This window comes from Doryrhamphus excisus, chromosome 11 (assembly GCF_030265055.1).
Source record: "Doryrhamphus excisus isolate RoL2022-K1 chromosome 11, RoL_Dexc_1.0, whole genome shotgun sequence".
Classification (NCBI taxonomy): Eukaryota; Metazoa; Chordata; class Actinopteri; order Syngnathiformes; family Syngnathidae; genus Doryrhamphus; species Doryrhamphus excisus.
The window spans coordinates 18,301,635-18,313,717 of record NC_080476.1 but is presented as its reverse complement, the minus strand read 5'-3'; the positions used below and the strand labels follow the sequence as shown (position 1 = coordinate 18,313,717).

At 40.9% G+C, this 12,083-nt stretch overlaps 1 protein-coding gene across 1 annotated transcript in view; it reads right to left on the bottom strand.

Annotated features, from left to right (window-relative positions):
- tspan9a (tetraspanin 9a) overlaps positions 1-12,083 on the bottom strand; it is a 324,722-nt gene that overhangs the window by 285,816 nt on the left and 26,823 nt on the right. Inside the window, exon 5 of the mRNA XM_058086241.1 lies at positions 3,346-3,385. The gene's annotated coding sequence lies outside the window, so the exon portion shown is untranslated. The remainder of the gene's footprint in view (positions 1-3,345; positions 3,386-12,083) is intronic.

Sequence of the window (12,083 nt, the reverse complement as noted above, 5' to 3'; positions counted from 1 at the left end):
TATAACAAACATCCTTGTTAGCAACCTTCACTTGCTAACAAAATTAAATTATATAATAAAATATAATATGTGTGCAATTCTGGGTTCTCCAAAATGTCTAAAAACATGTACATATATAGTAAGAGAACCTTGGTTAGCGCACACCCCAGTTAGCGTGTTTTTTGGTTAAGGTCAAAAACTTGCCTCGGTTTGCGTACACGTTCTGTTTAGCGTACATTATGCACATATCTTGTCGTGTTATTATTATAATGTATGAGTTTTGTGTATTTTTATAACAAACATCCTTGTTAGCAACCTTCGCTTGCTAACAAAATTAAATTATATAATAAAATATAATATGTGTGCAGTTCAGGGTTCTCCAAAACGTCTAAAACATGTACATATATAAGGAGAACCTTGGATAGCGCCCACCCCAGTTAGCATGTTTTTTGGTTAAGGTCAAAAACTTGCCTCGGTTTAAGTACAGAGAACCTTGGATAGCGCTCGCCCCAGTTAGCATGTTTTTTGGTTAAGGTCAAAAACTTGCTTCGGTTTAAGTACACGTTCTTTTTAGCGTACATTATGCACATATCTTGTCATGTTATTATTATAATGTGTGATTTTTGTGTATTTTTAAACCATAAACATCCTTGTTAGCAACCTTCACTTGCTAACAAAATTAAATTATATAATAAAATATAATATGTGTGCAGTTCTGGGTTCTCCAAATGTCTAAAAACATGTACATATATAAGAGAACCTTGGATAGCGCCCACACCAGTTAGCGTGTTTTTTGGTTAAGGTCAAAAACTTGCCTCGGTTTGCGTACACGTTCTGTTTAGCGTACATTATGCACATATCTTGTTGTGTTATTATTATAATGTGTGACTTTTGTGTATTTTTATAACAAACATCATTGTTAGCAACCTTCACTTGCTAACAAAATTAAATTATATAATAAAATATAATATGTGTGCAGTTCAGGGTTCTCCAAATGTCTAAAAACATGTACATATATAAGAGAACCTTGGATAGCGCCCACACCAGTTAGCATGTTTTTTGGTTAAGGTCAAAAACTTGCCTCGGTTTAAGTACAGAGAACCTTGGATAGCGCTCGCCCCACTTAGCGTGTTTTTTGGTTAAGGTCAAAAACTTGCCTTGGTTTGCGTACACGTTCTGTTTAGCGTACATTATGCAAATATCTTGTCGTGTTATTATTATAATGTGTGATTTTTGTGTATTTTTATAACAAACATCCTTGTTAGCAACCTTCACTTGCTAACAAAATTAAATTATATAATAAAATATAATATGTGTGCAGTTCAGGGTTCTCTAATCATCTAAAAACATGTATATATATATATAACAGAACCTTGGTTAGCGCACACCCCAGTTAGCGTGTTTTTTGGTTAAGGTCAAAAACTTGCCTCGGTTTAAGTACACGTTTTGTTTTGCATACATTATGCACACATAAAAAAATACTTCTCCGGAGTAACTACTTCCTTTATGGAAGGTGTGCCAGTCTGAAGTATTCCTTCCTGTTTTCCTTGTTATTTTTCCTTTTTCCACCTTTTGTTACGACTTCTGATATAGCTTACAAAATAAATAATTTCACCGTAACCACTTTATCGTCAAACTTGATTTATGTTCTTCTTTAATTCCCTGGCAACCAGCTGAGTTATGACAACATAATATGACTTTTTTCCAAAAGCCGAAGCAGAAGCCTGCAGTGGAAGTCGAGGTTAATGATGCTAATCACTCAGCAATGGCCGACTCATTAGAACCCCTCCGATGATAGCTATAATTGTGTACAATCAACATTAAGTGTTTAATTCATCAAACGGAAAGCATGCATAGTATTTTTAGAAATCATAATAATTACGTCGTCATATGCTAAGCTACTCAGCAGAATAAATACGATGCTAAAAATGCTAAAATTAAATGTATGTATTTCTAATTTTAAAAGGAACATGTGTGCCTGGGAAACATTTATATGAAGTCATTAATTATGAGTGAGGCTGCACGGTGGTCGAGTGGTTAGCACGATTGCTTTACTTTACTCGGAATGATGAACGGGTTCTATTATGTACAGGAAACGGCGGTCTTCGTTAGCGATAGCAAGCAAGCTACGTCATGTGAAATGATGCGTCAACATGGAGATGACACGACAAGCATTGGGTATTCGGAGCCATCTGCTGCCTTCATATCTACTGGAAACCCGGGGGGGGGGCGCTGCCGGGGAAGGGGTCCTCAACTACATTTGGACCAGGATTTTCCATGGTAGACACTAATGGTATTGTTTAAAAAACTGGTCAGTTTGGAGGTGACTTTGGGGTTGTTTTTGCGACCGGGTTGCACGGTGGTCGAGTGGTTAGCACACAAACCTCACAGCTAGGAGAACCGAGTTCATGTTCTCACCGTGCATGCGTGGGTTTTCTCCGGGTACTCCGGTTTCCTCCCACATTCCAAAAAAAAAAAACATGCTAGGTTAATTAGCGACTCCAAATTGTCCATAGGTATGAATGTGAGTGTGAATGGTTGTTTGCCTATATGTGCCCTGTGATTGGCTGGCCACCAGTCCAGCGTGGACCCCGCCTTGGATAGGCTCCAGGACCCACGTAACCCTCGTGAGGATAAGCAGTAGAAAATGAATAAATGAGTGAGGCTGCACGGTGGTCGAGTGGTTAGCGCACAGACCCGAGTTCAATCCCACCCTCCATCCCTGGAGTATGCATGTTCTTCCCGTGCATATGTGGGTTTTCTCCGGTTACTCACACATTCCAAAAAAACATGCTAGGCTAATTAGCAATTTCAAATTATCCATAGGTATGAATGTGAGTGTGAATGGTTGTTTGTCTATATGTGCCCTGTGATTGGCTGGCCACCAGTCCAGGGTGGACCCCGCCTCTCGCCCAAAGAAAATAGAAATTCACAAACGTGGGAATTCCCCCAAACTTATTCCAAGAGGTGTGTGTGGGGGGGGGGGGGGGGGGGCTATCCCATTCATTTGCTATGAGACACGTTTATTTCGGTATAAGTTGTGGTACATCCACGACTAGTTCACGAAAACCGGTATGCAGCCACCCACAGTTTACATACTGAACCCCTCGGGGTCTGTACCAAGTAGCCGGGGGATGGGGGGGTGGGGCGGGGTGGGGGTGGGGGGGGGCTGGAATGACTATGACTATAGTTGGTTATTATTATCTTAAAATCACTTAAAACTTGTTGGTTTTCAACTTTAGAGTTACCATAGTACATAAAATTACAAGAGAAATCAAACACCTACAACGGCGCGATAAACATTCCTAATTGCAGTCATTACTTGGACGGTAAACCTCAAGGATCATTATTATGGATTTTCCATACCAGGAAGATCAGCGTTCCAGGGAAAGGGTCTCCTCGGGTTCTGAAATAGACAGATCCCAGAAAATGCATTTTAGGTTAATACATTTTACTGAGAGACTTTAGACTTACTGGACATTTTCTCCTGCCCCCCCCCCCCCCCCCCCCCCCCAATCCATTTTGTGAGAGTGCTTCCTACTCTTAGACAAATAACGTTTCCCCATGAAATGTGATCATTCACCTTTTCCACGTTAAAATTCTACTCCATGACTCTCTAATCTGATCTGGGTGTTGTGAGCTTCAATGAAAAGCCCCCCCCCCCCTCCCAAGATAACGGCGCTCATAAAAGAGGAGTACGCCCGCTGAATCAATGGCTGAAGCTCCAAGGACATCTGACCTCCAGCAGCTAAAAACACGTTGATACTTTAAGAACCGATAAGGACAACGCCAATATGGCTTCCATAACCCTTCATGTTTCAGTCGCCATTTTTATTTCAGTATCTCCTCCCCAGGGACAATACTATAGAAAGGGGTATCTTGCCAAAGTACAGCTTGTATCGTAGTATAGATTACTATCCACTGACAATGACAGATGTTATTACCTGAGTGCCAAGATGGATACGTAACTCTTGGCTGTTTTTATGGCTGGATATACGCCATATGCAATAAAAAGGGGGGGTTTAAAATTAATCGGTATATTGTAAATGTTGAAGAAAATACAACAATGAATCAGAAATGAATAGGAATAGGAAAAAATTATGATCTGAATTAAAAAAAAAAAACAATCCGACCAGCTTTACACTTTGTTGTGAAGGAATCGAATCAAGTTTGTTTGGGTTGCAAAAGCATTCATTCATTGCAGTTGATGTTTGCTAAATACAAGAATGAAGAGTCTTGAACCAGTCATGATGTGTATTATATATCACTATATTGACACTTACTATGGTACACATTATGTCATTGGATGCTCATATCACCTCGTACTTTGGTATGTGACAAAATTAAAATTCAATAAAATTAAATAAAATTAAATACAATTCAATAAAATTTAATAAAATTAAATACAATTAAATACAATTAAATACGTGACAAAAATTTAATTTTATTTAATTTTATTTAATTTTATTTAATTTTATTTAATTTTATTCAATTTTATTTATATTTATTTGATTTTATTTAATTTTATTTTATAAATAAAATTAAATAAAATTAAATACGTGACAAAAAATAAAATTTAATAGTATTTAATTTAATTGTATTTAATATTAATTTTATTAATTTTATTATTTTTTGTATTAATTTTATTTTATTTTATTTAAAAACCTTAAAAAATAAAAAAATAAAAATTAAAACAAAAAAAACTTGACAATGTGACAAAATTAAATACAATTAAATACAATTAAATACAATTAAATACTATAAAATACAATTAAATACTATTAAATACAATTAAATATGTGACAATTAAATACGTTTAATTTAATTGTATTTAATTTAATTGTATTTTTTTATTTTATTTTATTTTATTTAAAAAACTTAAAAACTAAAAAAATAAAAATTAAAACTAAAAAAAACTTAAATTATATTAGGAAAGCAGGAAGTGAACAAATGTAACAGTTACTGATTGTAAAAGTACCAGATGGAGGATTAGGATTTAATCCTCCTACTCCTAATCTTCCTACTCCTTTTGGACATGTGGAACTGGGAACTGATTATGTGATGCATTCAATTGTAATCTGATGCATGTTCAAATGAAATAAAACCATTACCATTACCAAATGTTTTCGAGTTTTTTGCAACACCGCGTAACAGGGTCAACAATTCGACTTCCCGACACCAATAATCAGAGTGACAACTCATCTTACTCTCGTTGAATTATCTTGCATTGTTATACCAACAATGACTCCCCACCCTTGTGAGTTACCTCACAAAGTCGAGTCACCGAGAAACCGAGTTTTGGGTCTTCATTTTTAGCCACTTTTTGTCAAGCTGTCCCGTCACACGGACGTGAAAGAGTAATGAATATGAATCGGCGTTCCGGAATGAATGAGCTATCAGCCTTTATGTCGGATGAGTGCCCTGAGAAGGATGTACCTGCAATGAGCCTTTTTATTGCCCCCCCCCATCCCCACGCCCACCCCCCACCACCTCCGCGGTGCTCCTGCATACCAAACAGCCCCCGTTTGGCTCTCTGTGCCCGACGGATGTCTGTTTACATTTTGGAGCTTCTACATCACAACAGCAGGGTTATGATCACAGTCCGAAGGCTTCATTTAGCAATGCTAACAAAATGGAATGACAAAAGCATTGGGGGGGGGGGGGCACCGAATAGAAGGGGGGTACTCCGGTAAGCGTTTCTGACAGGTACATTGAATGAAACATTATGTTGCATGTAAACATATCGAGATCTTTTCGGTTTTCAGACGTTTTACAGTAAACCTCGGATATATCGGATTCAATTGTTCCCACTGGTTTTGTCCGATATAAGCGAAATCCGTTATATGCGTATACCGGAAAATGTCCGTTTTACGCATATATCAGATTTATATCCGGTATATGCGTAAATCGGATTTTATCCGTTATAAAAAGGCACTTCCTTGACTATGTTTCCAATGTTTCCGGCGAATCGGAGCGCCACGATGCGGCCATCCGATATATGCGAGGGAAATTTAATGGAAATGCATTGGAACGGGACTGGAGATTTTGTCCGAAATAGGCGAAATCCGTTATAAAAAAAATCCGATATATGCAATGAATTTTTATTGGAAATGCATTACAGAAAAATCGGTTCTTTTTTATCTCTCCGTTGTGAGCGAATTTCCGATATATCCGAGTCCAATATATCCGAGGTTTACTGTACGACAATCCGGTATGATGATCCGCTCTTGGGAATTACACTCCATGAGTCATGGAATTCATTCCGATTAATGAATACCATATTCCAAGGGCGGGCGGCACAGCGGTCGAGTGGTTAGCGCGCAGACCTCACAGCTAGGAGACCAGGGTTCAATTCCCACCCTCGGCACATCTCTGTGTGGAGTTTGCATGTTCACCCCGTGCATGCGTGGGTTTTCTCCGGGTACTCCGGTTTCCTCCCACATTCCAAAAACATGCTAGGTTAATTAGCCACTCCAAATTGTCCATAGGTATGAATGTGAGTGTGAATGGTTGTTTGTCTATATGTGCCCTGTGATTGGCTGGCGACCAGTCCAGGGTGTACCCCGCCTCTCGCCCGAAGACAGCTGGGATAGGCTCCAGCACCCCCCGCGACCCTCGTGAGGATCCCTCAATTTACGAGTTGATCTTTGTTCCTACCGTCACCTTTGGTCGTGAAATCTGAAAAATCAAGATCACAGGCTCTTTCTTAGGAGACTTCGGAGAAGCTATGAGTAGAAACGTTGCTCTTCCACATTAGGAGGAGTCAGATACGTGGTATCTGGTCAGGATGTCTCCCGTACAAATCTCTGGGTAGGTGTTCAGGGTCCCTCCAACTTGTAGGAACGCAGGACATGTTGGAGAGACCGTCTCTCAACTAGCCTGGCAACGCATCGAGATAGGTCTAGTAGCTTCCCTGCTTCGGTTCCAGCCCTCGTGACCCAACTTCGGATAAGTTGAAGAAGACAACTGGATGGATATTAATAGTTGGGATATCAAACTACGTAAATATTACGTTGCATATTGCTGTTTTTGTCTTACTTTTGAAATCATTATTATGATTCTCGGTTGCACGGCGGTCGAGTGGTTAGCGCTCAAACCTTTAAGCCAGTAGACCAGAGTTCAATGCCACCCACGGCCATCTCTGTGTGGAGTTTCTCTGGGTACTCCGGTTTCCTCCCACATTCCAAAAAAACATGCTAGGTTAATTAGCGACTCCAACTTGTCCATAGGTATGAATGTGAGTGTGAATGGTTGTTTGTCTATATGTGCCCTGTGATTGGCTGGCGACCAGTCCAGGGTGTACCCCGCCTCGGATAGGCTCCAGCAACCCCCATGACCCTCGTGAAGATACGCGGTACAAAATAAATGAATGATGATTCTGGGTTGGACTGTGGTCGGGTGGTTAGCACTCAGACCTCACAGCTAGGAGTTCAATACCACCTTCGGCCATCTTTATTTGGAGTTTGCATGTTCTCCCCGTGTATGCATGGGTTTTCTCCGGGTACTCCGGTTTCCTCCCACATTCCAAAAAAAAAACATGCTAGGTTAATTAGCGACTCCAAATTGTCCATAGGTATGAATGCGAGTGTGAATGGTTGTTTGCCTATATGTGGCCTGTGATTGGCTGGCCACCAGTCCAGGGTGTACCCCGCCTCGGATAGGCTCCAGCAACCCCCGTGATCCTCGTGAGGAAAAGCGGTAGAAAATGAATGAATGAATGAATGAATGATTCTGGGTTGCACGGCGGTCGAGTGGTTAGCGCTCAGACCTCTAAGCTAGTAGACCAGAGTTCAATCCCACCCACGGCCATCTCTCTGTGGAGTTTCTCCGGGTACTCCGGTTTCCTCCCACATTCCAAAAAAAAAACATGCTAGGTTAATTAGCGACTCCAAATTGTCCATAGGTATGAATGTGAGTGTGAATGGTTGTTTGTCTATATGTGCCCTGTGATTGGCTGGCGACCAGTTCAGGGTGTACCCCACCTCGGATAGGCTCCAGCAACCCCCATGAAGATACGCGGTACAAAATGAATGAATGATGATTCTGGGTTGCACGGTGGTCGGGTGGTTAGCACTCAGACCTCACAGCTAGGAGTTCAATACCACCTTTGGCCATCTTTATTTGGAGTTTGCATGTTCTCCCCGTGCATGCGTGGGTTTTCTCCGGGTACTCCGGTTTCCTCCCACATTCCAAAAAAAAACATGCTAGGTTAATTAGCGACTCCAAATTGTCCATAGGTATGAATATATAAGAAAATGAATGAATATTATGATTGTAATCATTATATCAATAGAGATTCATTATGTGTAGGTATTTTGCTGTATTTCCTGTCGTATATCTTACATTTTTATGTTGGTCTTTTGATCAGTGGAAGGTAGCTAATAGTATCATTTTCAGACCGACAGCCAGTCTGCAGTATTAAATACTATTAAACGTTTGCTTTGTAACATTTGGATTATGTATGCTCCATCTGCTTGCGTGATCTACACTAACCCTCTGCTGGTTTACAAGATGAACCTTAGAAGGTTGGTGCTTTGTGCTTCCCTTTTAATGAGCTCGGCGATGATACACAAGCACACACACACAATCTCTTAGAAAACACATAAAAGCTCATAATGAGTCATAATGAAATGTAGTTACTCATTAATGCATTAATACTGAAAGCGGCATTTCTTTTGTGAGCCCTGAACAGTCGTTAGAAATGTGTCACCTATTTGTTTCCATCAAGGGAAATCTCCTGGCAGCTTCATAATACATGAGAGGTTGTGTTCGAAACCGCGTACTGTAGCAATCCTCCCCCTGAGGACTCTAAGTCGGTTACGAATAGACAATAAGGGAATCTTAAAGAACCAAATTATAGAATGAGAACCAGATTGCTTATTCCTGACAACAATACCGAATACAGACATCCGGGTTTATCTGCAGTCCCTGTATTCCTACAAGTAAGTGGGTTTTATTACAGTGCAGCTGCAAAAAGCACCCTTCCTTAAAGAACCAAATTATAGAATGAGAACCAGATTATTTATTCCTGACAACAATACCGAATACAGAAATCTGGGTTTATCTGCAGTGCCTGTATTCCTACAAGTAAGCGGGTCTTATTACAGCGCAGCTGCAAAAAGCACCCAGCCTTAAAAAACCAAATTATAGAATGAGAACCAGATTGTTTATTCCTGGCAACAATACCTAATACAGACATCCGGGTTTATCTGCAGTCCCTGTATTCCTACAAGTAAGCGGGTCTTATTACAGCACAGCTGCAAAAAGCACCCTTCCTTAAAGAACCAAATTATAGAATGAGAACCAGATTGTTTATTCCTGACAACAATACCTAATACAGACATCCGGGTTTATCTGCAGTCCCTGTATTCCTACAAGTAAGCGGGTCTTATTACAGCGCAGCTGCAAAAAAAAGCACCCTTCCTTTCCCTGCCCGGCCTTTTATACAATCAAGACCCTAATACAGACGTCCGGGCTTATCTGCAGTCCCTGTATTCCTACAAGTAAGCGTGTCTTAATACAGCGCAGCTGCAAAAAAAAGCACCATTCCTTTCCCTGCACGGCCTTTTATACAATCAAGATTGTGTAAGAGGCTGGAGTCCAGGACCAATCAGCTTTCGTCACTGTCCTTGCTTCCAGATTATTTATTCTTGACAACAATACCTAATGCAGACATCCGGGTTTATCTGCAGTCCCTGTATTCCTACAAGTAAGCGGGTCTTATTACAGCGCAGCTGCAAAAAAAAGCACCCTTCCTTTCCCTGCACGGCCTTTTATACAATCAAGACCCTAATACAGACGTCCGGGCTTATCTGCAGTCCCTGTATTCCTACAAGTAAGCGTGTCTTAATACAGCGCAACTGCAAAAAAAAGCACCGTTCCTTTCCCTGCACAGCCTTTTATACAATCAAGATTGTGTAAGAGGCTGGAGTCCAGGACCAATCAGCTTTCGTCACTGTCCTTGCTTCCAGATTATCTATCCCTGACAACAATACCGAATACAGACGTCCAGGTTTATCTGCAGTCCCTGTATTCCTACAAGTAAGCGGGTCTTATTACAGCGCAGCTGCAACAAAAAAAAGCACCGTTCCTTTCCCTGCCCGGCCTTTTATACAATCAAGATTGTGTAAGAGGCTGTAGTCCTGGACCAATCAGCTTTGGTCACTAAGCAAGCCTGCTGGAAGGCCTAAATGTGACAGAAGCAATGAATTTCTAAATTAAAACCGTGCGATGATAAAAAAAACTAAAAAAGGTGACAAAGGCAAATTAGTTCATCACTTTTTCATTTTATTTACCTGACATGAACGTATTCCTTTATTTTCTTTACTGACATTATTTTTCACCGTACATACGATGGGTCAAGAATAGGAGCAGCGGGGGTCGCTTTTCAATGCTTTTGCAGTTTTCCTGCCTGGTGATTGTCTGCCTAGTCTCTCTGCTGAATAATGAAACAAGTGGTGAGTGGTGTGGGCGGGGAAAGAGGGATGGCCTCGACTTAAAATAGACTCCCATCCACTGCAAAAGTCGAGTAGTTCAGAGAGGCGAGATACAGGAGCGCCAGTACTGCAGAGTATCTGCAGGATAATAAGAGTACGGAATCATGTTCCCACTGAATCATAAAAGGTAGAATCCTAATCATTAATATTCATTGCTTATGATTCTGAAATGCCTTTGTCGTATTTCTTTAGTTTGGTTTCCATCCATCTATCCAGTTGATCTCATCCTGTTGAGAGTTAAAGCTTATCCCAGCTGACTTAAGAAAAAAAAAAACTGGGCTACACTCTGTAACCGGCCGCCAGTCAAACACAGACACGCCATTCTTACTCAGGTTCTAAGTGGGAATCGATCCCAAGCACAAAAGTAAGCCATCCACAGCACTATCGGCGACCTGCCTCCAAAAGATGGAGCACCTGACGCAACACAAGATGTCAGCATGTTGCACGAGCCTGTAGAGTACACTACCAGATCGCTACATCACCAGATCACTACATCGCCACATCACTAGATCACTACATTGCTACATCACCACATCACTACATCACCAGATCAGAAGATCACCACATCACTACATCACCAGATCACTACATCACTACATCACCAGATCACCACATCACCTCATCAGAAGATCACCACATCACCAGATCAGAAGATCACCACATCACCAGATCACTACATCATTAGATCACCACATCACTAGATCACCACATCACCTGATCACTAGATCACTGCATCACCAGATCACCTGATCACCTGATCACCAGATCATTACATCACTACATCACCAGATCACCACATCACCTCATCAGAAGATCACCACATCACCACATCACCAGATCAGAAGATCACCACATCACCAGATCACTACATCATTAGATCACCACATCACTAGATCACTAGATCACCACATCATCTGATCACTAGATCACTACATCACCAGATCACCACATCACCTGATCACTAGATCACCAGATCACTACATCACTACATCACCAGATCACCACATCACCTCATCACTAGATCAGAAGATCACCACATCATGTTGCACGAGCCTGTAGAGTACATTACCAGATCACTACATCGCTACATCACCAGATCACTACATCACCACATCACTAGATCACCAGATCACTACATTGCTACATCACCACATCACCAGATCAGAAGATCACCACATCACCAGATCAGAAGATCACCACATCACCAGATCACTACATCACCAGATCAGAAGATCACCCGATAACTACATCACCAGATCACCACATCACCTCATCACCACATCACTAGATCACCACATCACTAGATCAAAAGATCACCACATCACTAGATCACCACATCACTAGATCACTACATCACCAGATCACCAGATGTGTGGCAGGAAGTACTCAATGCAGCAGTATTTTAGTAATCCAGTTTTAAATATGAAAGCTAGAGAATTTGGATGATCTCATGTTCCATCCTTCCCTCTGTCTTAAACAAAACAGGGGGGTACTGACACACCCCCACTTAGGGCAATCTCATATATCACGTTTACATGTTTTTTTTTACATTAAATCCCAGCACATTCGTTAATTTTACACCGTAAAACTTTGCTTTGCCTCAACTGC